The 24,981-nt window shown below is 43.8% G+C and overlaps 1 protein-coding gene across 1 annotated transcript in view; it reads left to right on the top strand.

Moving 5' to 3' along the window:
• Positions 1–2,376: 2,376 nt before the first annotated feature.
• MPP7 (MAGUK p55 scaffold protein 7) overlaps positions 2,377–24,981 on the top strand; it is a 231,850-nt gene continuing 209,245 nt past the window's right edge. Inside the window, exon 1 of the mRNA XM_055430192.2 lies at positions 2,377–2,574. The gene's annotated coding sequence lies outside the window, so the exon portion shown is untranslated. The remainder of the gene's footprint in view (positions 2,575–24,981) is intronic.

Here is a 24,981-nt window from a genome sequence, read left to right as displayed (position 1 = left end):
GTTGGTCTTATTCTTTGTATTACGACTCCTGTCCTAATGTCTCTTTCAGTTCATGTTTATCCTAACATTCCTTCCTTATGTTTGAATTTTGTTGAATTCCATTTCTTCTCAACACTATAAAATTTACAGAGTTGTTGAAGTGTGGGTGTGTGCTCAGTGGTGTCCCACTCTTAACGACCCTATGGACTGTAGCTGGCCATGCTCTTCAGTCCACGGGATTTCCCAGGCAAGAATAATGGAGTGGCTTGCCATTACCTATCCATCTAGTGTCTCCTGCATCAGCAGGCAGATTCTTTACCACTGAGCCACCTGGGAAGCCCTTTGGCTGAAGTGCTTCACTTCAAATAGCCTATTTTAGAACCTCGTGGGAATGACAAAAAGAACAAACAGAAGAGGAAAGTGGCTAGAGTGTTAAGCAAGTGTGGTCTCCAGGTGAGATTCGTTTCTACAGGGGCTGATGCAGTCTGAGAGCTCAGATGACTCTAATTTCAGGTCACTGGTCTTCCCTCTGCCTTCAATCTTCAAAGTTCTCTCATCTCTGAGGGCTGTCATTCTCTTTCTTAAATTCCCTCTATTAGCTGACTTTTCCAATTTATCTTCTAAATTTCTTTCTGAAGCCTATTTTTTTTAATTAGAGCTTTATTTTGTACTTTGGATTCTCAGTTCTTGCTATAAATGTGTTTATAGTGTACTTCATTGTACACTGTGTGTTGGGTAAATAGTAGTTATATGGAAAGGGTATTTATAAAGTTCTATAAGACAACTGAAGAGGGCCGATACCAGATCGTATTATACATTTTTGATGACCATCAGGTGTTGCGTTTATTTTCTTCTGTTGTGTAAGTATTAGCCCCTGGATGCCGTCAAAGTTTGCTTTTACCATTCTCTAAACCTTGTTCATTTTCTATTAATTTTGTTCTAATTATAAAAGTTCAGTTCAGTTCAGTTCAGTTCAGTCGCTCAGTCGTGTCCGACTCTCCGCGACCCCATGAATCACAGCACGCCAGGCCTCCCTGTCCATCACCAACTCCCGGAGTTCACTCAAACTCATGTCCACAGAGTCCGTGATGCCATCCAGCCATCTCATTCTCCGTCGTCCCCTTCTCCTCCCGCCCCCAACCTTTCCCAGCATCAGAGTCTTTTCCAGTGAGTCAACTCGTCGCATGAGGTGGCCAAAGTATTGCAGTTTCAGCTTTAGCATCAGTCCCTCCAATGAACATCCAGGATTGATCTCCTCCAGAATGGACTGGTTGGATCTCCTTGCAGTATAAGGGACTCTCAAGAGTCTTCTCCAACACCACAGTTCAAAAGCATCGATTCTTCGGCGGTCAGCCTTCTTCACAGTCCAACTCTCAAAAGTAACTACACGTTAATACCGAACAGGGAAAGGTAATTAAAAAAACACTCCAGCATAATCTTGCCAAGGGTGAAAACACTGCACACCTTTTCTTTGCATGTCAATTTCCTTCGCATGTCAATTTCCTTCTAAATCTTCAGTTCAGTTCAGTTCAGTCGCTCAGTCGTGTCCGACTCTCCGCGACCCCATGAATCACAGCACGCCAGGCCTCCCTGTCCATCACCAACTCCCGGAGTTCACTCAAACTCATGTCCAGAGAGTCGGTGATGCTATCCAGCCATCTCATTCTGTGTCGTCCCCTTCTCCTCCCGCCCCCAACCTTTCCTAGCATCAGAGTCTTTTCCAGTGAATCAACTCGTCGCATGAGGTGGCCAAAGTATTGCAGTTTCAGCGTTAGCATCAGTCCTTCCAATGAACACCCAGGACTGATCTCCTCTAGAATGGACTGGTTGGATCTCCTTGCAGTCCATGGGACTCTCAAGAGTCTTCTCCAATACCATAGTTCAAAAGCATCAATTCTTCTAAATCTTATGCAGCATTAAAAAAAAAATACCCGAGATCGCTCTAAATCCAGGCGATGCTGAAGATTAGCTGTTATTCACCAAGTTCATACGGAAATCAAAGACTCTCGGTGGAACAAGGAAGTTCACTTCCAGCAAAGGAACCTGGGTACCCCGGGTTCCTTTCAAGGAGGTACCTCTTGCAGAAGACCGCGAGTTCCGCAGCCACCTGGGAGCGGAGCGGAGCGGGAGGAGGCGGAGCTTCCATGATTGGCATAGAGGGAGAGGAGTTACAGGGCTGCCACCAATCAGGACTCGGCTTTGTTTTCTTGTACTGACCAATGAGAGAAACTCTGCTGGTGAGCCTGTCTCCAAATCGGAGACACCCACTCCTATCGCAACCAATCACCTGGCACCTCTTATACGGCACCCGCCGTGCTCTCGCCCCATGGGCGGAGCTGCCCCGCCCCGCCCCGCCCCTCCGGCCGCGGCTCCGCCCCTCCGCGGGCGGGGGCCAAGGCGGTGACTCGCGGCTGGAGCCGGGGTGGGGGGGCTGGGTTCCCGGCTCCTGAGTCCTGCGCCTACCGCCGCGGTGCCGAAACCTGCAGGCTGCTGATTGTCCTGAGCGGCGGCCACGGCCGCAGCCTCCGTACTTCGGCCCCAGGCTGCCGACGCCTGAAAGAGCGCTCCTCCCGCGGCCACGGCCGCTCGGAGCAGGTAAGGGTCGCCAGGGCTGCAGCGCGTGTCCGATCCCGAGCCCGAGCGCGGGGCGGGCGGCGGGCCAGCTCGCTGCTCTCCCGCCGCAGCCACGGGCTGATCGGGCCGCGTCTCCCGAGCCTCCCGCCCGCCTCGGGCGCCTCCGCCGGGATCCTTGGCCGCTGCACCTGGCAGGCGGTGGGGGCGGGACCCCCGGAGTCCCCGACGCGGCGGGACGCGGGGCGGCGGCCGGGCCCGCGGGGCGGGGGATGTGCAGGTGGAGGGAAACGCGGAGTTGAGTCAGCCGGGCTCCGGGGAGAAGGACCTGCTGATAAGCGGTGAGCAGCCCGGCGGCTTTTTATTTTTTTAAGCCAGAAAGGTATCTACACTTAGGTGGTGTGAGTTACACATTCCTGGAAACGGCGCTTTGCACTGCGTTTACCCAGGCACACGATTTACTTCTTATTTATTATTTTGAAATTCAAAGTAGCCTCTAACGTGAACTTACTTGGTGCTTTTTCTTCCGTGACAAGCAGACCCAGCAGTGTGACTCACCTTTGTCTGGGCTGCAGTAGGGGCCGGGCGGTTGGGGTGAGGCGAGGATGCCGAGCTGGTGTGGAAGATGGTGGGGGTGGAATTTTTTTTTTTGCCTCTCTCCATGGGTGGGTGTTGAATTGCGATTCTTATTTCTTTAAACGTTAGCTTTCAAATGATTATAATAATAAAAAGCCTTTCTAAACATAGTCTTTGGGCTTTAGGTTTTAGGGGGCTGCACCTGTTACCCAGGCAGTAGTACTCTGCAGCCAGATCCTAAGCAGTTGACTGCAATGATGTGATTCACCTCTAATGAAGCACCTTGATTGATGTTACCTTTCCTCTGACGTGGTTAAAAGCCTTTTCTCACTTTCCATTTGTTCACAAGTGAAATGAAGGTCACGAGTTTGAGTAGAAATTTCTCAGTGAGGACTCTGGCAGCGGTCCTCCCTTCCAGGTGCACTGCATTTAGGTCTTTTAATTGAGCAGCTCACCGCACTCCATCAATATTAGCATCCTCTTAACTCTCCAGAAGCAGGTAGTGCGCCCCACGCCCATTTTGCAGGTACATAAACTCAAGGCCCTAGAGATGAAGGGACTTCTGCCCCAGGTCACTTGACTTCTGCTCTTATACACCTGTTAAGGGCTTTAATGCAGGATCCTGGAAGATTCCTGCTGTCAATCAAGCTTCTGCCTGCCGGTTTGATTCACATGCACACCAGTCAGAGATGGAGATGGTTGTTTCCAAGTGAAATATTCTCTTAAGCTTTTTTCCCCTAGGTTGCTAAGATAGTTTGAATTTCACCAGAAAGGTCATTTTTCACATAGGCAAGAAAGCCTAGTGGTACCATCTCTATTTTAACCTAGTGAAAAATCTCTATTTTAAGTTTTGGGAGGTTTTCCACATTAGAAAACCTTTTCTTTGTTTGCATCTCTGGCTTAGCTTTGGGCTTGAGTAGTGTTTTCTGAATTCAGTTGAATTAGTTAATATACATAAGGCAAATAAGAATGAAGGGTAATAAATTTTGCTTATGATTTTTTTTTTGCAGGAAGTTTTTGCTATAAATTTAGAAGTGTTGAACATGTAAAATCCTCCATCCTTTGATCAAAGTAACGCAAGGGAGTTAGAGGATTAGTGGCACTTAGGTTTAGTTGGATGGATGGGAGGGACTCCTTGAATGATGCCAAGGCGTGGGGAATCCTAGGGAGTTGTTGCTGCTGCTGCTAAGTCACTTCAGTCGTGTCTGACTCTGTGCGACCCCATGGACAGCAGCCCACCAGGCTCCCCCGTCCCTGGGATTCTCCAGGCAAGAACACTGGAGTGGGTTGCCATTTCCTTCTCCAATGCATAAAAGTGAAAGTGAAGTCGCTCAGTCATGTCTGACTCCAAGCGACCCCATGGACTGCAGCCCACCAGGCCCTCCATCCATGGGATTTTCCAGGCAAGAGTACTGGAGTGGGGTGTCATTGCCCTCTCTGAAGGAGTTGTTCAGTTCAGTCGCTCAGTCATGTCCGACTCTGCGAGACCCCATGAATCACAGTTGTTAGGTTATGTTAAATTTATTAGTCATCAGGAACATGGAAATGCCTAATTTGTTACTGAATGGAACTATTTGATCATGAAGTAACTCCTTGTTTTCATGGCAGGTGCTCTGATGGGTGGAACATGTACATTTTGAAATAACTTATTTGTTAAGTAAAGCATCCTTCACACAGGCCTTGTCAGTCCAGTTCTGATTCTGTTTACTTGTTTGTTTTTTTTTTTTGCACTCAATGTCTTAATTTTTACTCTTTTGGTCAAATTAAAATTTCTAGCACCCAAGCAGAACATTTCATAAAGAAACCTTTATCATCTGCTGATTTGTACAGAAAGTGAGCTTTCTTTTGATGAGCATCTCTTGCATTGTGATGTTGGAAATTGGAAAAAGATTTATTCTGTTTGCTGAGTGGTGGTGGTTTAGTCGCTAAGTCCTGTCCGACTCTTTATGATCCCATGAACTGTAGCCTGCCAGGTTCCTCTGTCCATGGGATTTTCCATTCAAGAATACTGGGTTGGATTGCCATTTCCTTCTCCAGGGAATCTTCCCAACCCAGGGACTGAACCCTACTATACTGCATTGCAGGCAAATTCTTTACCACCAAGCCACCAGGGAAGCCTTGTAGAGTATTTATCTGTATTCTTACAAGGGTTTCTACCCTTCAAAAAAGATTTAATTACAACATTACAGTACTTCCACTAGATGGTGCACCGGGTGCTATTTACTGCAGATTTCAGGGTTTTTTTTTTTCTTTTTTGATAAGCATTTCACTGATAAAGATATAAACAAGTACAACAGCTGTCATCATTGAAGTTCAGACAGAATTGCAATGAGTGATTTAAGTCAGCTTTATTAAATGAGATTAATTGGAAGGACATAGCAGCTGAATTTAAAGTAAAGGAAGTTGTTAGTAATTTTAGAAATAACCTGAGAGAAAACCGGTTCTTGCTGTAGACAGGTACCTGGAACAGTGTCAATTTATTGGTCTTTATTTCTGTACACTTGAACCTGTTTGTTTTTAATGGTTTGTGTTTTGTTTAAATCTTATGTGAACTATGATGAGCTGTTTTATGCCTCCTATGAACAAACATGTAAACAGTTTTTTTCCAGGCATGTAAAACTGTTTTTTTTGCTTTTTCTTTGAATGTTCACTTAATAAATCTTTCTATTCTTTTAGAAAAGCATGTTTATCAGCTTCAAGTAGGAAAGAGAGAGGAGCTTTCTCCCCTGGAAGGCAGGAGCTGTTGGCTTGCTGCTGCTGCTAGTTACTAGTTAATTGCTGCTCACTAATTGTTATAGGAGAGAGATGAGAAAACATAGCAGCTGCTTTGATAATGCCACACCAGGTATAGAAATTCTAGTGGAGAAGAAGGACTAGTTAGGGTGATTGCGTTTTGTGAGGTGTTGCAGAAAACACTGGACTTTTAAAAGGCAAGATGAGCACTCAAGTGGGAAGGTCTTTGGTGGGTGGTGTGTGTCTGTATACTTCAGTTCCACTGACTTTGTGTGGGCAGGAGAGCTTTGGTAATTTGGCATAATTTCTTGGAAGTAGTTCTGGGCCTCAGGGAATTTGATGGTGCTTTGGGAAGGGGAAATAAGTTGGTGATGCTCCTTCTAGGAGGGAAGCTCCTGGCAGAGCTACCAGCTCTTGGGAGAGTGTGGGCTGGGGCACGGAGGGTGGGTGGTTATAAGCAACCGGGGAGATGAGAAAGCTGCCCGAGCGTGGGCTTCCTGGAGTTCTCTGCACCTGAGCCCACAGAATCAAATCTGAGCATTCTCAGTCATATTTATAGCGGTTCCAGGGCCAGGCTTGGGCCACTTAATGCTTCTGTCTTCAAATTTATGTAAAATAAGTAGAATCCTGAAGTTGGTAAGATGACTTTTATATGCAAGTGAACAGCTTAAAGGAGTTATTTGGCGTATATTAGATTCTAAAATTATGGTTCAGTTCAATCGCTCAGTTGTGTCCGACTCTTGGTGACACCATGGACTGCAGCACGCCAGACCTCCCTGTCCATCACCAATTCCCGGAGTTTACTCTTTTATGTCCATTGAGTCAGTGATGCCATCCAACCATCTCATCCTCTGTTGTCCCCTTCTCTTCCCTCCTTCAATATACTTTTGATACTGTTCTTCTACTCCCTCTGGAAACAGGCTTTATTAGAAATAGGTAGCCTTGAATATGGAGAAGGCAATGGCAACCCACTTCAGTACTCTTGCCTGGATAATCCCACGGACGGAGGAGCCTGGTAGGCTGCAGTCCATGGGGTCGCGAAGAGTTGGACACGACTGAGCGACTTCACTTTCACTTTTCACTTTCATGCGTTGGAGAAGGAAATGGCAACCTACTCCAGTGTTCTTGCCTGGAGAATCCCAGGGACGGGGGAGCCTGGTGGGCTGTCGTCTATGGGGTTGCACAGAGTCGGATACGACTGAAGCGATTTAGCAGCAGCAGCATAGCGCTTTTGCTGTGGTTTGTGTGTGTATACGGGAAAAGGGGCTTCCCAGGTGGCTCAGTGGTAAAGAATTACATGACAATGAAGGAGACACAGGAGATGCAGTTTGATCCCTGGGTCAGGAAGAGCCCCTGGAGAAGGAAATGGCAACCTGCTCCAGTATTCTTGTCTGGAAAATTCCATGGAGAGAAGAGCTTGGTGGGCTGCAGCCCATGGGGTCACAAAGAGTCAAATACGACTGAGCAGGTACACGTGTTTGTGTACATATGGCAAAAGTCTCTGATCAGCTTTGCTCAGGATTAAAAACTTGCTGTTTGTAAGATAATGCCTCTGTATGTGTACTTAAAGCAGTTTGAATCTTGAGAATCAAATACTTCTGAGGGTTGTAAGTTCTTTTTCTGGCACTTGGAAGTTTATGGAAATGATGTTGTAAAAATTTGGAGTCGAGCCAAAGATAAAATCATTTATGGAGGCATGGACCAAGACTTAGGAAGTCTCAACAGCTGATATAGAAACCATTTTTTCTGCTCTTCCTACTATGACTTGTGATTTGAAGTGGGAAGATTCTTTATCGACCTCTGTGCTCTTTCCATGTTTTGGATTTAGTTCCCAGTAAGACCCATCAGTGGCTCAGAGGTTAGAGCGTCTGCCTTTAATATGGGAGACCTGGGTTCGATCCCTGGGTTGGGAAGATCCCCTGGAGAAGGAAACGGTAACCCACTCCAGTATTCTTGCCTGGAGAATCCCATGGACGGAGAAGCCTGGAGGGCTACTGTCCACGGGGTTGCAAAGAGTCGGACACGACTGAGCGACTTTACTTTTACTTTAAGACCCATCAGAGTTGACTGTTTTTTAGACAATTTCATCAGGGTACAATGTTTAGGGGGAGGAGATGCTGGGCTGTGGACAGTGAGGAGAGGAATTAATATCATTTTGATCTGTTTAGAGTCTTTTTAAATAGGATCAGAGTTTCTTATTTTGGAATTTTCAAAATGATATCATTTCATCTTTAACATATACAGAGTTGAGTATAAAAACTTTAAGCTGAGGTTTTCAAACTTTACCATGTCTCAGAATCACTGTGGAGAGTGATTGTTAAAATTCCAGCGGTTGCTTCATTATCACAGTTTCTAAGTTCTCAGGTCTGGGAATAGGCCCTGCGAGTACGCGTTGCTAATAAGCTCCAGGGTGGTGGCTGGTGATGTTTCTGGTGCAGGACCACTCTTCAAAATCCACTGACATGATTCCAGGGGGAATGTAAATGCACTGGTGAAGAACCCAGACTTTGATGTTTGAAAGATCTGGCTTTGAATCCCTGCTTGGCTACTTAGTACTTTCTTTGACAACAGGCAAATTTCTTACCTCTGGTTTTCATTTCTAAAGTGGAAATAATGTAGTATTATGATGTTGGGAGTATCACATGACCTTGAATGTATGTAGAAACTCATAGGACAGTGCCTGGAGGGTTATAAGCATGCTGTAAATGCTGGCTTTTAGTCATACAAATCAATTAGCAAATGAAATATATAGGATCCTGAATCTTGTAAGTTGAAGTATGTTCCTTAAGGACAGAAGCATTTATATCTATCCTCATTTCCCTGAAGTGTGCTGTGGGAGAGATATATGAGTGCTTGACTTCTGTTTAATGAATGAAGGAGATATTTGTGGATCCTAGTAAGTTTCAAGAAACCTTTTTTAGGGATGTAGAATATTCACATTGGTAGTATTTTTTTCCCCCGCCTTAAAAGATTGAACTCTTTGGTCAAAATATACTGGAGTTTAGCTATAATCATCGTAGTCCACACTTTATAGAGCAGGAGTCTTAAAGGTGGCTCTTGGGCGTTCATTGCAAGAGGGAAGTCATCTTTTGAATACCTGCAGGCTCCCCTGGGGAGGGGTGACTGCCCTTGATGCCCTGGAGGCATTCCTGGAGGTCCCACCCCAGCTGCTGGACACCTGGCTCCCTCCCTGCCCGCCCCCACCATGGCCAAGAGCCCACCTCTCTCTGGCAGATGTCCCCCCCACCAGCCCTGCATGCCATCACTTCCTGGCACAGTCACCATTTATTTCCGTTGTAGCAGTTGTCACATGCTTACCGTAATTTTATCTGTTTCCTCTTTACGTTTCCTTCATTGGATGTCATCTCTGAGAGTAGGGATCTGGTCTTCACTGCTGTGTCCCCAAGGTGGGGCTCAGTGTCTAGTGTGTGGGGACTTGCTACATACTGTGATGGGGTGTATGAGGTAGTCGGGACTGGGACCCTCCCCAGCTGAGGGTGCAGACTGGAGTTACTGGCCCTCTATCAATACTGGTCCTGGCAGAGCCACTAATGTCATTTTATTGTGTTTTCCCCCTCCCCACATCAGCACTCTCTCCTGGGCATAAATGTAAGTTCATTGAGTTCTGCCACATTATTACCTGGGCTGGCTGTGGCTTGCTTCTACTACCCGTGTTCTTGCTAGCATTTAATCATTTCTGACCTTATAATTTTTTCCAATCTGATGCCACAGATGGAGCAATCTTGGGCACATATGTTACTGTTCTTATTGGCAATTATCTGTTTACTGGTACAGTTAAGTATCCTGTCAGATGCTTCTTAGGTGTGTGGGTTTTGCCTTTCGTGAATTGGCATTGACATGTTCTTTGCCTCTTGTTCTGTTGGGTTTCTTTATCTTTGCATGTTTCAGCCTTAATTTACAGAAGGTGGTTTTTTTTTTTTGTGTGTGTATTCTTGATGTTAATCTCTTATTAGATTTTAAACAGAGTAAATATTTTCTTAGTTTTTTTTTTGCGTGTCATTTTTTTATTGAACAGAATCTTAATTTTTGTTACAATTTGATTCATCCATTTATTCCACCTTCTGGGTTTTGTTTAGGAAATATTTCTCCATTCTTAGTTAACAAAAGTGGGTTTCTAGTTTATTCCAGTTCCACACTGGTTTTTGTTTTTATTTTCGTTATTACAACTTATTTACATATTTTGCTATGTGGAAGCAAGTCCCATCTGGGCGTCTTCAAAATTATTTAAACTGGTGGTTTTCAACTCTGGCTTCATGTTAGAATTAACTGGATAGTTAAAAAAAAAAAAAAAAGACATGCCTGTTTATCCCAGATCAACTGAATCTCTAGGGAGTGGAACTCCACAGTTGAATTTTTAAAAAGGGCCTCTGGTGATACTGACATAGAGCCATGGTTGAAGCCGTGTATCAGAGATACCTATTTGCAGTGCAATAATAGAGACACACAGATAGAGAAGGGAATTGAGAGAGTAGCAGTGACATATGTACACTCCATGTGTAAATTAGATGGCTAGTGGAAACTGCTGTGTAAAACAGGAAGCTCAGCCTGGTGTCTGTGACAACCTAGAGGGGTGGGATGGGGTGGAAGGGGACTCAGCAAGGAGAGTACACATGTGTACTTATGGCTGATTCATGCTGGACGGCAGAAACCAGCACAGCATTGTAAAGCCACTGTACTCCAATTAAAAAGAAAAAAGGAAAAGATATTTATGGTTTTTCAATACAGTTTTCGTTTCTCCATGGTTCTGTGTCTTCTTTGTTGGATTAATTCCTAGGTATATCAGTTTTCTTTTCTGTGCGAATGACACTTTGACTCCTTTTCTCCCCGTTTTTCTCCCTTGTGGAGGGAATCCTATTGATACAGATGTGTCTGTGTATATTGATGTTAAGTCAGTTAGCTAACCTGTCTATATATTTAACCTTTTCTGTGGGGGTAGCAGTTGTGCTGAGTCTGTTGTATTTTAATGGCTACTTTTGGGTGTTCTATGGAGGTGATTTTTTCATCTTTGCATAATGGCCGTGTGTCTTTTCCTTCCACTTCTCACCACCTTGGTCTCTGTGTTTGATCTCCTCACTGCGTTTGTCTAGACGTGATGATGAGTGAAGATTAGCAGAGATAGAGGCCACTTGATCGCTTTAATACCCTAGAGGGAATTCGCCCTTAGTTTTGCCTTTAGTTGGGAGATTTCATTTTTTACAGTTGTATTTGATTTCATTAAGAAATTGTGACTTCTTTGTTGCAGTTTAAAAAACATGAGCGGTAAGCACAGAATTCTCTTCCTGATCTTGGCAAGAAAGCCAACCTAGATGGTATATAGCTCTTAACCCAGAAAAGTTACAGTTGTCTGTATTGAGGCTTTTAAATTAAATATTTGATTATTTTCATCAGGCTTTTCCAAAGTAAGTTGTATATAATGACTCCCCTTGGAATAAACCAGAAGTTGCTCTGCATCTTAAACTGTGAATTTTAAAAAATTTATTCAAGTATAAGATATATCTAGAGAAATGCATACACCAGATACCTAGAAATATGTAATGCAACTGTCCTAAGTGTGCAGGTCATTGAATTTTCACAAAGCAGACACACTGTGTAACCAGCACTTGGGTGAAGACACAGAACATTACCGGGACCCTGGATGCCAGTCTCCTGCTCATTTTCACTATCTTGACTTGTAACCATGTGGAGTTAAAAGTGCTCTGTCTCCTGGTGGGCTGCCAACTTTTGGTGCTTTGTTTGAAGGAGAAATCAAAGTCACCTCTGATAACTCCTTTGAAATGCATGGCCTTGACCTCAGCTTCAGTTCTCACAGCTGCAGTTTTCAGATCTTTGGTCACAGTACGCTTCACACTCTCAAAAGTTATTAAGGATGTTTTGTTTACATGGGTTGTATCTATTAGTATTTACTGACTTGCAGTTTCAAATAGGAAATTTTATTTATTGTATTTAAAGGCACGGCCTCTTAATGTTGTCACATATTTTTAATGTCATGGATGTCCTGAAAGGTTCTTGAGGAGCCGCAGAGTTCCTGGATCCTGAGAGCAAAGAGCTGGCTCCTGACACCTCTGTCATAGCTAAACGCCAGCCCCTCATTCTGCTCTGTCTCCTTGGGGTGCTGAACCAGATCCAGCCTCTTCCCTTCCTCCCAAAGCAATCTTCTTAGAAGCAGGGACTTGCTACGTCCTGGCTCAGCAGGGCTGTATTTTTTCCCAGCAAAAGAAAGCTTGGTAACACTAGGAAAGCAAATATTTCTGAGATTGGCAATTCTGTACCAAGGGGCCCATTTTTCTCTCTTAACACTGTAAGCGCATCCATAAGCATGCTATTACTTGGCTGATTTTCCTCTTCTTTTACGATGGAGATAATCACAAAGAAACCTGCAAGAAATGTCCTGTGTGTGTGTATCAGAAAATATTTGCTTGGTGACGACATCATAATTAAGAAGAGTTATAACAGGTAGTAACCTGTTGTGATGCTTTCAACTTAAAGTGTGGTTTAACCTGTTCTTTTATTTCCTGTAAATGGAAACCTGATCTTGATTTGATCCAGTGTCTATTTTTTGGGACAATATTGCTTCACAGTGTTGTGGTGTACTTGGAACTGGATTCAGACAATGTTGGTTGTCTCTTTGTAATATTCACGGTCATTAATAATCATTCTCTAGATCCATTATTTTATTTCTCAGTCGCTCAGTTGTGTCCAACTCTTTGTGATCCCATGGACTATAGCCCGCCAGGCTCCTCTCTCCATGGAATTTTCCAGGTAACAGTACTGGAGCGGATTGCCATTTCTTTCTGAGGAGATCTTCTTGACCCAGGGATCGAACCCGTGTCTCTTGCATTCCCTGCCTTCTTTATCATTGCTCTGCCTGGGAAATTTTATTAGGGGTTTGCAAAATGGTGATATTTAAATTCTGTCTCCCTTTCTAATATATTAGGATAGCTTTATAAAGAGGAATTATATTATTTGAGATATAGTTAGTATAGAAAGGCAGGTTAAATATTTGGTTTACAAATTAGTTTTCAACATTATAAGATTATAAGACAAGCATGTTCAGGATGAAGAAATGGGTTCATCATTTTTCTTTGAAACAGCAAGCTAAATTGTGTTGGTTTGCAGAAGTAAATCCAAAGGAAACTATGACTAGAAAAGTCCTTTTGTTGTATTCTTAAAGTAGCTTAACTTATTTGAAGTAAAAAAAATAATGGTAGACACTTCTTGGTGCTGTTAAGGGAACTGGACTTTTTTTTTTAGTTAAACCAAGACTTTTCTTGCCTCCACAGTGATGTATTTATTATGTTTGACTATCGGTTCATGTATCTTACGCTGTGTTCTGAGACCAGATTTAAAAGTATAAAAAGCATCCTGCCTTGAAAGTGTTGATAGTGCAATAAAATAGGTGAAAAGTTGACCTTTAAAAATTTATTTATTATTATTTTTGGCTGCACTAGATCTTCGTTGCTGCTCGGGCTTTTCTATAGATCTGGCAAGTCGGGGCTACTCTCTAGTTGCAGAGCTTGGGCTCTGTGGGTTTTATTTATTACAGTATTTTCCCCTCTTAAAAATTTATAATATTGAGAAACAGATGACAGAAAATAAAGAGTTTCTTAGGAGAAACCGAAAGCGGTAGGTGACACATTATCTGGGCTACAAGTCAGATGGAACTAGACAGTCTATTGGAATTTGGGCGAGAGAAAAAGGGCGGGTGCTTCTAGTCTCTCACGGCAGACTTTCACCCTGCTTCCTGCTGGTGCCAACTGTGAGTGGAGCAGGTCCTGTGGCTTCAGGTCAGGCTGGTTTTCAGCTCCCCCTCCCTCCGCACATTCCATCTCATCACTTGAGCGATACTTAGTACCTCGATGACAAAAGATGATATCAATATTTGTGTACGTTTGTGAAACCTCTCGTGGCAACTGATGAGTAAGAGCTGTCAGCAGTGGGATTCTTCAGACCTCCCTCTTCTGTGTGTTTCAGGTTGGTGTCCTTGGAAGAGTGTACATAGTTCAAGCACTGAGATTTATTAACTTGTTTTTGGTTCAGTGTCTTGAACTTTGTAAATGACAAAGAGTAATGTTAGGTTGGCTTCTGGTGTTCTCCATGTTTCTGATCTCCAGAGGACTCTCGAGCTGGGTAATTAAATGTACTCTTTTGTGTATGGAGCCTAAAATATCCCTCAGGGACAGACTGACTGGTATGGCAGGACTGCTTATCAGAATAGACATTTTCCTGTCTGAGCCTAATTGTGGACTTACAAAAGCCTCAGAACACTTCAACAGACTGGGGCAGACTTAGAATTTACAAATAATAGCCAGTCTCATGCTGTCAACCAAGCACTGTGCTAAGCTCACTCTCTTTAGATATTTATGCTTAATTCTTACAGCAGCCCTTTGAGTTATTGTCATTTTATTTTACAAATGGAAAAAAAAAAACAAGTCACGGAAAAGTTAAATAATTTGCCCTGAGTCATATAGTTATATAGGAAGTGATAAAGCTTGAGCTCAAAGCCAGGTCACCTGGTCTTCTAAAACATTAGAATCCAGAGAGTAAGAGACCACCATATGATTTAAATTCATATTGGACTTTTTCTCTTTTATACGTCTTCAGTCTTTTTTTCTTTGGCTTCTTAAGTCTGACTGACTTTGGCCAGTGTACTAAAATTTTTCACCACAGTGCACCCCTTAATAACAGAAATTTGCCTGGAAAGCTGAGGCTCTTCAAAGAGTAACCCATCGCGAGCATAATGTTGTTCTGAAGTTTTTGTTTGATTCGACAGATTCAACATCATTTGCCATTGTGTAACATTGACATTCCAGAAAAGTGAAAAAGTGTCAAAGTGTTAGTCACTCGGTCATGTCCAGCTGTTTGTGACCCCATGGACTGTAACCCGCCAGGCTCCTCTGTCCATGGAATTCTCCAGGCAAGAATACTGGAGTGGGTTGCCATTCCCTTCTCCAGGGGATCTTCCCAATCCAGGGACTGAACCCAGGTCTCCAGCATTGCAGGCAGATTCTTTACCTACTGAGCCACCAGGGAAGCCCCAACATTCCAGAAAGATGTGGCGTTTTCACGCCCACCCTTCATCCTCCACAAGAGACCTCAGTTGGAGAAACAAGTTTGTCGGACTTTGCGGTGATGTCCTGGTCACAGGTGGGGTTTAGATAATTCACCCTATTGGAGTGGTGGGGGTTGGGTGGGGAAGGAGGGCAGAGGGACACTGACAAGGGGGTGACTTGGTGGGGGCACTGTGGCAGGGGTGGGTCGGATGCGTATTTGGGCCAAATTATGGAATGGATTTCACACCAGATTGGGGAGCTTCGTTCTCCTACTTCTCAGACAGGGTAGCTTCTTCTCAGCTCAGTTTCTGCCCCTGGCTTTTCTCCTTGCTCCTTATCAGATGAAGGGACAGGAATCCTGGAGGGTGGATCTGAGGCAGCACCAGGTGGATCCCTTTTTCTGGCCCGTGGTTCCCTGGGCACCTACCTGTGAGAACGTCAGGGCTTGTGTTGTGTTCCCAGGAGGTCTGCAGGAATGGTCCACGTGCTTCCTTTAAGGCAGTGTGTATGAACAGCAGGTCCTCTGAGTTTTTCAGCTAAGCCTGTCTTCCTCCCACCTTGTGGGGCACCCAGGCTGAATTCTGAATGGTGACTCCACCTCCAGTCTCCTGTGTCCTAGAGACTGTTTCTCCAACTTGCTTCCTAGTTTAATTGATGTTTATTGCCCAGGTCACTGAAAATCTTAAGGCCTTATATCTTAAAGGTTAAGAATGTAAACTGTAAAACAAAAAATATTTTTGCATACCCCCTGATTGAGGTATGATTGACATACAAAAAGCTGAATATACTTGATGTCTGCGATTTATTTGGTTTCTAGATTGAGGTATATCTGGAAACCATCACTACACTCTGTGCCAGGAGCCTATTCATCACCTCCAAGAGTTTCTTCCTGCCCTGGCTCAGGTGGTAAAGAATCTGCCTACAGATTCTTCTGCAGAAGACCTGGGTTTGATCCCTAAGTCAGGAAGAACCCCTGGAGAAAGGTTAGACAACCCACTCCAGTATCCTTGCCTGGAGAATCCCATGGACAGAGGAGCCTGGCGGGCTATAGTCCATGGGATTGCAAGAGTCAGACATGACTGAGCGCCTCAGCACAGCACAGAGGGCCTGGAGGCAGATGTTCTTGTCTTTGCGGCTGTCAGTGAGCAGATGCTCTTGTGTCTTCCTTTGTGCTGTTTCGTGGCTGCTGCTGCTCGGACACCACATCTGCTTGTCTCGTCCAGGTGGCTTGGCCAGCGCGTCCCTGCCCTTTACCATCTCTTCTCAACCATGTGGCGGTACAGAGGTGATCATCCTTTTTGGAAGTGGCCAACCACGCTTTGGCCCTCTCAGTCTAACCCTGTGACTTTCAAAGCCTGTCCTATTTAGGCCCGCTTGTGGTTATTTTCCATTACTCTTTCTTACCCACCTTCTACTTCAGTCACAAGTTGGGTGTATTCTGGGACATGCATCACCTTCCATGTGGTCTGAGCCAACATCCTGGGCCGAGTCACAGGCACGTGCCCACCTTCTGACCCCAGACAGTTGATTTTGTTGTATGGAGCTTCCTGGGTTGGAGATGCTCAAGCCTTGGTCCTCATACCCCGTCTTGCCTGGGCCCTGGCCTTATGTTAGAGGTCTGGAGTCTAAGAAGTTTCATTGCTCTATTATTAAACTGGAGTCTAGAGCACTGGAAATTGCACCGTCTTTTTTATGCCGAAACCCTGTTAAAAGGTATTTTGTTCCTGGTGGTATCTTTGTGCTGCTTCTTTATATCTTACTCTTCCTCAAACTTGAGAGTGCTGAGTGCGTGCGCAGTAGTGTTGCCTTTTATGTGCCTTTGTCCTCTTGGTTTAAAGGACCTTGGCAGTTGCTAAAATGAATCCCTTGTTGATTAAAAAAAAAAAAAAGTGCAGAGGATACAAGATGCAAGAGCTCATGTGTTCCTTGTCCTCTGGAAGCCCTGGGTTCAGCTGTGTCAGGTCCCCTGCTGTGCTCTGGTTACAGTGGGGAAGCCCCAGGTGCCCAGGCCTTTGTCCCATTCAACAGGCCTGACCTCCGTTGAATGTTCTTCTTTCCTGGGCACCCATGGTCATCCTGTGTCATAATAATCCTACGGGACCATTAAGCTAAAGTTTCATGGGGTCGCAAAGAGTCGGACATGACTGAGAGACTGAACTGAACTCAAAATTTTATTTCCTCGGGTTTGGAGTTAGGGGCACTTTAAGAAACAGAGGAGGCTCTGACATAAGTCACTGCAGGATCCTCCATGACCCACCTCCCAGAATATTGGAAATAAAAGCAAAAATAAACAAATGGGACCTAATTAAAATTAAAAGCTTCTGCACAGCAAAGGAAACTATAAACAAGTTGAAAAGACAGCCTTCAGAATGGGAGAAAATAATAGCAAATGAAGCAACTGATAAAGGATTAATCTCAAAAATATACAAGCAACTTCTGCAGCTCAATTCCAGAAAAATAAACGACCCAATCAAAAAATGGGCTAAAGAACTAAACAGACATTTCTCCAAAGAAGACATACAGATGGCTAACAAACACATGAAAAGATGCTCAACATCACTCATAATTAGAAAAATGCAAATTAAAACCACAGTGAAGTATCATTTCACACCAGTCAGAATGGCTGCTATCCAAAAGTCTACAAGCAATAAATGCTGGAGAGGGTGTGGAGAAAAGGGAACCCTCTTACACTGTTGGTGGGAATGCAAACTAGTACAGCCACTATGGAGAACAGTGTGGAGATTCCTTAAAAAACGAAATAGAACTGCCATATGACCCAGCAATCCCACTCCTGGGCATACACACCGAGGAAACCAGAATTGAAAGAGACACGTGTACCCCAGTGTTCATTGCAGCACTGTTTATAATAGCCAGGACATGGAAGCAACCTAGATGTCCATCTGCAGATGAATGGATAAGAAAGCTGTGGTACATTTACACAATGGAGTACTACTCAGCGATTAAAAAGAATACATTTGAATTAGTTCTAATGAGGTGGACGAAACTGGAGCCTATTATACAAAGCGAAGTAAGCCAGAAACAAAAACACCAATACAGTTTATTAACACACATATATGAAATATAGCAAGGGGATAACGATAACCCTGTATACGAGACAACAGCAGAGACTTGGATGTGTGGATGTCTTTTGGATTCTGTGGGAGAGGGTGAGGGTGGGATAATTTGGGAGAATGGATTGAAACATGTATATTATCATATGTCAAACGAATCTGACGTGGTTGGGGGCACCCCACCTCAACACTCTGTGGATTTAAGAGGCCGTTTCTTCCAGAAGTGTATCAATTAGCCTGGGATAGAACCTGCACGCTGAATTTACTAATTAAGAAATGAGAAACCAGAACTATAAAGGAGGCATAGAAATACAAAAAAAAAAAAAAAAGAAACAGAGGAGGCAGACGTGTCCTTGGAGGGGGCATTGCCCTTATGCTTTTGTCTTCCTACCCATCTGTTTTCAGGGATGGTTAAGAGAGTAACTGGCTTCTTCTAGAAGCTGTTGTGCGTCTCCATGGTGAGCCAAGGAGGAGCCCAGGAGACTAGTGCTGGGTTTCTCCTGGAGGAGAGGAGCCTTTGGGCTTCCCCATGGAGGACTAGCCCTGGGAGATGTGGGGGGCAGGACAGGGAACCGGGAGGGGATGGAGGTGGGAGGGAGATGATGGGTTTATGTAGAAGGAGCTTCCTTCTGGAATCTTTCTCTCAGCTCCCCTGAGAGACATGGCTGCTTTGCTAGTTGTTGCCACTGAGGACTGGCCCATAATTAAGGCCCACCCCATAGGGGAGTATCAGTTCAGATCTGCTAATTGGGCTTTTCTGGAATACATCCAGAATAGAAGTTGGCTCCTTGGCAAAGATGTGAGCTTCACCCAGTGGAGCTGGGGTCATTCAGGCAGCAAGATGGATTAGATATATTCTGGGTAGTATTTTCATTAGGTTGAGAGCCTTGGATCCTTTTGAATAATTGGGGTAAAATTTCAGAAACATTTGAATGACAAAGAGACCAGAGTAAACATTGCATGACCTTCACCCCAGATTAGCAGATGTTAACATTTTGGCCTATTTATTTCAGATTTTTTTTTTTTTTTTGATGAAAGAAAGGAAACGTGGTAGATAAAGTTGAAGCATAATTTGTCACCCCTCCCAGTTCTCTTGTCTTTTCTTCCCCACGAGCAATTGTGGATAGGAATTTGCATCCTTCCATCTTTTTCTAAATGTGCTTTAACATATGGATGTTTCTGTAATCGTAAGGGCATATACGGTGTTAAAATGATCAGCAGCAGAAAAGATATGTTGCATGCTTTATTCTGTTACTTGCTTTTGAAAAATTGTTTTGATAGTCGCTAGTCATGGAGATAAGGAGATCAGATGACATTTTCAATTCTAATTTTTTATATTGTCTGCAGATGTCTTTTTGTACCTCGTTCCTAATGGAAATCCATCATTGGTTCCCTAACATTTAATAGAAATCTTTTTGTTTGTAATGCCTTAAACTGGTTAGAAGTTTAAAAATTGCTACTGTAAGTTGAAAGCCTAATTTGTGGCTGAGATTTCTACATGTACTTCAGCAGGCTAGTCTCAATATTTTCTGCTCCAAAAAGACGCCGCAAAGATATTGCAATGGGTGTGGAATCTTTTGCAGGGGACGAGTGGGTGGGTGGCTGGGAGTTTCTGTCTTAAGCTGACATGCAGAAGTGCTGTTGCTAGGACTGCTTAGGGAAGATGGGATTGTGGGGGAGTGTATTATTAGGTGTTTTTCCTCCTTTTCTTGGCTAACAGTTATTAATTTTTTTATTATTAAAACAATGTCTCCTTTGGTTTAAAAGTATACCTTTTTTAAGCATACCGTTAGTACTGATAATATTAATCTCACCTGTTCTTCTCAGCAAGCTTCCGTTATCATAGTCTACACTGTCTCACTGTCTGGTGGACATTGCAGCTGGATTGATCATGTTGACCTCACGCAAAGACCTAACATGGAAAAGCAGGTCCACTTTTAAATGTACCCAATTCCTATTTATGGCATGACTGTCTTGTTTCCTATCTGAGATTAGCAGCTGTAGAGTCATCTTTGAATTTCGACATCTGTTTTTCATTTTTAGATCTGCTTTCGCCCCTTGACATGCTACTGCACTAATTTCTTGGGAACAGCATTTCTGTCTTGGTCTGAGTTTGCTCATCTCTGGCCTTGCTGCTGCTGCTCTGGCTGCTGCTTCACTGAATATACTGCTTTTGAGTCCTCTGTGCCCTGTGTTGTTGTTCAGTCGCTCAGAAGTGTCTACCTCTTTGCGACCCCGTGGACTGCAGCACGCCCAGCTTCCCTGCCCTCCACCATCTCCCGGAGCTTGCTCAGACGCATGTCCATTGAGTCAGTGATGCCATCCAACCATCTCATCCTCTGTCATCCCCTTCTCCTCCTGCCTCATTCCTTCCCAGCATCAGGGTCTTTTCCAATGAGTCGGTTCTTCCCTGTTAGGTTTAAAAGCACTGCTTGCTTTGCACTATTTTCTCCAAAGAGGACTTCTTTCCTGTGAACCTTTAAGGGCTCTGAAGTTGCTGTAATCAAGCCCCATTTCTAGCACTTATCAACTACCTTAACCTTGAATATGCTGTGAATAGCTGAAGCTCCAAGACTCATTGGAAAAGACCCTGATGCTGGGAAAGATTGAAGGCAGGAGAAGGGGATGACACAGGATGAGATGGTTGGATGGCATCACAAACTCAATGGACATGAGTTTGAGAAGCTCCAGGAGATGGTGAAGGACAGGGAAGGCTGGTGTGCTGGAGTCCATGGGAGTCGCAAAGAGACGGACACAGCTGAGTGACTGAACAACAACGACATGTTGTAAATATTCTGAGACTCGGTTTTCTCGTGTGTTAACTGAGCACTGATAATAGCTTTCAGGTTATAGGGCTGTCAAGGGCTTGAAGTCAGAGAACACACTTGAAGTACACTCGCTGGCACGGTCCACTGTTCAGGCTGTTAGTCCTAATCAGATCAAGTCTTTCTCCCTTCACCCAGCTTCCATTGTTTTTCATATTGTGCTACTCTCTAAGTATTCAGCTTTAACCTTTAAAAACTATAAACTTGATTTGTAATCAATTCAGTCTCATTGACCTTTTATCTCCTTCCCTTCCAATCAGACCTTTGCATGTATGTAAACCTGGACTCCTGGAAATATGTACTCGTGCACGACTGGATGCTTCAGCATTTTCGACCTGTGGTGTCTTCCTTTATATTTACATTCTGCCCATCCTTTAATAATCCCACTCAAAGATCCTGTTGTGTTTTTTCAACACTATACAACCATGGATTATTTTGTTTACCTTTAAATGATACATTGTTGTTTAGTACATTTATTTTTAATTTTTTAAACATTTTGGGCCATACCTCGAGGCCTATGGGACCTTAGTTCCCTGATCAGGCCTCAAACTTGTGCCCCCTGCATAGTAAGGCAAAGTCTTTCTTTAAAAAATTTTTTTATTTTATATTGGAGTATAGCCAATTAACAATGTTGTGATAGTTTCAGGTGGACAGCAAAGTGACTCAGTTATACGTGTAAAAATGTCCATCCTCCTCAAACTCCCCTCCCATCCAGACTGTCACATAACCTTGAGCAGAGTTCCCTGTGCTGTACAGTAGGTCCTTGTTGGTTAACTGTTTTAATTAAAGCAATGTGTACATGCCCATTCCAAATTCCCTAACTACCCTTTCCCCCTGTTCTGCACTGGTAACCATAAACAGAGCCTGTTTCTGTTTTGTAGATAAGTTCATATGTGTCATTTGTTTTCAGATTCCACATATAAAGGCTGTCATGCTGAAGGCAGAATCTTAACCACTGGACCACCAGGGAAGTCCCAGTTTAGTACCTTTATGTGGAAGCTATTTCCTTATCTCAGTTTTAAGTCAACTACTGTTCTAGCCTGGCCAATGCCAGGTACTTAATAACATCTTCATAGAAGCTTGCTACTTGGTAACATTCATGCTCTGGGGTTAAAGTCTTTTTGGCCAGGATTACTTTACATGTGAATGAATATTGGTACTTGTGGACTCAACAAGAGCTGGTACTGCAGGAGTATGATGGTGGGGTGTAAGGTGGACAGGATTTCTGCTTGTGTTTGAAGGGAAGGCTGCTGTCAGAGCTGGGAGGAGAGTGTGCTCAGTAGGGTGTGGGAGGTACAGGAGGTCGTACATGGAGCAGAGGGAGCTGATCTAGCCTGGGCTCACCCTGAGGAAGTGGTGGTTAAACAGAACCTGAGCATGGTTGACAGCATGGGGCCTGGAACAGTGTTTCAGGCCGAGGGAACAGTGTCCATGGAAACTGGGAGCTGAGACAAAGCTCGTGGTGTAGACTGCACGTATTTAAGACTGGAGCTCTATGGTTTTTTTACCTGATAATTTTTTAATTGAACTGTAATTGATTTATAGTGTTGTGTTAATTTCTGCTGTACAACTAAGTGATTTATTAAATATTCTTTTCTCCTATGGTTTTCACAGTATTGAATGTAATTCCCTGAATTCCTACAATGGGACCTTGTTGTTTATCCGAGACTGGGGCTCTGAATATGAAGGGGAATGTGATCCCAGATGAGCTGGTGAGGGGAGGAGGGGTTATATTGTCCAAGGTCTTCTTAAGCCATATTCTAGATTTTTAGATTAGATTCTCAGAGCAAGTTTTCAGGTTGAAAGTGAGCTAATACATTAGGTCAGCTAATACATTAGGAAGTGAGCAAATACAAGATAGACATGTGTGAATGTATACACACACAAACACACACACAGCTTTTTTTTTAACAATTGCTCTTTAGTCATGTGGAAGCAGACAGTTGTAAGTCCATAGTAAGGATGATTGGGAGGCTGGTGATGTGGGAGGTGGCGTGTAGTGAGGGGAAGTGGGCTAATTTCAGGAACATGAGGAGGACAACAGGACATGGTGAATGGTTGGTTGAATGTAGGAGGGAAGGAGGGATCGGCCTCCACAGGGACCCTGAGAGTTCTGATGTGGGCATCCGGGGGCAGGTCTGGGAAGTAGCGGGAAGACGTTCATTTTTAAATGTGCTGCATCTGAGGGGTGTCTGCACATGGAGTGAGGATGCTGTTGGTCACAGGCTGGATCTTAGGCGGGAAGGGGGAGAACTACGGCTTCTGCTTACAGGTGACGTTTGTAGCTACATTTGGTATTCTGGGTGGCAACATTTTCAGGTTCAACAGTACCTTTCAGGTTTGGAACATAACAATTTTAGCTGACTGTTTCCCAAAAGTCTGTCCAGTACTGTTATTTAAAAGGCACAGTGTTAGGCTCTGGGCAGATGCAAAGAGAGATATTATCTAGTTTTCCTCTTGGGACCTTAGCGTTTAAAGATAAACTACCTGAACATTGAACAAAGCAGAATGAAACATGATTAGAAAGGTAGATAACGAGGGTCGCTGTTTGCTGATTATTTATGGTGCAGACTTTGAAGGCATGCAGAAACCCAGGAGGGCTTGGGGAGGGAGGGAGTTGATTTTTACTGGAAGTTAGATTTCTTTCCCTTTCAGTAGCAGGAAGCAGGGAGGAGGTTGTCCAGGCAGCCTCCAAGATCTGTGGTCTAAGCAGGGCGACACTCGAGTCTGTGTGGTGTGGGCCCAGTGTGAGCATTGGGCGCATGGCTGTGATTGTTCTGAAGATGAGTTTTACTACTGGTTATAGGGAGTCAGAGTTCTAGTCTATTTAAAAGCTATGAGAAAATAAGCATATTTTATGAACCTGTGTTATCTTGTTTCCATGGTGTTACTGTTGTGTGAAATACTATTGATGGTTGAAGAATAGGGGGCAGAGTTTAGAGAGCCTTAGTGACTCTAAATATAGTACTTTCTAGTCACCATTCTGATATCTGTATCTCTATGCATGCATGCATACTAAGTTGCTTCAATAATGTCCGACTCTTTGCGACCCTGTGGACTGTAGCCTACCAAGTTCCTCTGTCCGTGGGATTCTCCAGACAAGAAAACTGGAGTGGGTTGCCATGCCTCCTCCAGGGGATCTTCCCAACCCAGGGATCGAACCCAGGTTTCCTGCATTGGCAGCGGGTACTTTACCACTAGCACCACCCAGGCTTCACTTTGTCTAGGGATGGGAAGTCTAACAAATGCAGAACTTTGAACTGTTAATGTAAAGAGTGACTACTGGGAGAGAGGCACACGTGTCTTGTGATGGCCTTCTTGATGCCATTTGCTTTAAAGTAGACAGAAGACTTTTAGACTCTTTGCTTTCATAAGTTCTTAATGATGATCCCTTAGGTGTTAAGGTGGGTGTGGGTGGGCTTTCATATTTTATTCAGTTTACTCTTCCTACTGTGCTGAATAATTGCTTACGGATGTTTCTAGTTACTGGTAACTGTACCAGTAAAGAGATCACCTAAGAGATCTGGACAAATACATTGATGCAAGCACTTTTACTCTTTTTTAGGCTGGTCTTTCTCTCGATAGAAGTCTTTTGTGATTGTGCCAAATGATACAGAAAAGACTTCTGGTTAATTTAGATGGCACTGACATACCAGGCTCTTTCAGTCTGCTCCAGGTAACATTTGAACCTTTACACCAGGTAGTTTTGATCATAAAATGATATTGTGGGTTGTTTCACTTGGTTGGTGATGAAGTCATTATTTTTCATAGGAGGTAGTAAGAGGTAGTAAAGTTTAATAACTAGTATATGAAACACCTGAAACTGCTCCAGCATCTCCAGCCATCAGTTTCTGGATAGCCTTACACCTTCCAGTTCTTTCTCTTCCTTCCTTTTATGTGTTTTTAAAAGTGAAAATATATACGGCATTAAGATCCAAGCAAATTTTTATGAGTATTCAGTTAATGAATCTAATTGAGGGAGGCCTTTAGCTGTATTTGGTGATTCATCAGCAGTTGCTACTGGAACTGAATTATTTTGTAGAACTGTTTTCAGCTGTTCAGTTCAATTCAGTCGCTCAGTCGTGTCCAACTCTTTGCAACCCCATGAATCACAGCACGCCAGACCTCCCTGTCCATCACCAACTCCCGGAGTTC

The sequence above is a fragment of the Moschus berezovskii genome, chromosome 15 (genome assembly GCF_049115385.1).
Source record: "Moschus berezovskii isolate FMDL1 chromosome 15, NW_MosBer_1.0, whole genome shotgun sequence".
Taxonomy (NCBI): domain Eukaryota; kingdom Metazoa; phylum Chordata; class Mammalia; order Artiodactyla; family Moschidae; genus Moschus; species Moschus berezovskii.
The sequence above is the reverse complement of the archived record's forward strand: the minus strand, read 5'-3'. Positions and strand labels throughout refer to the sequence as shown.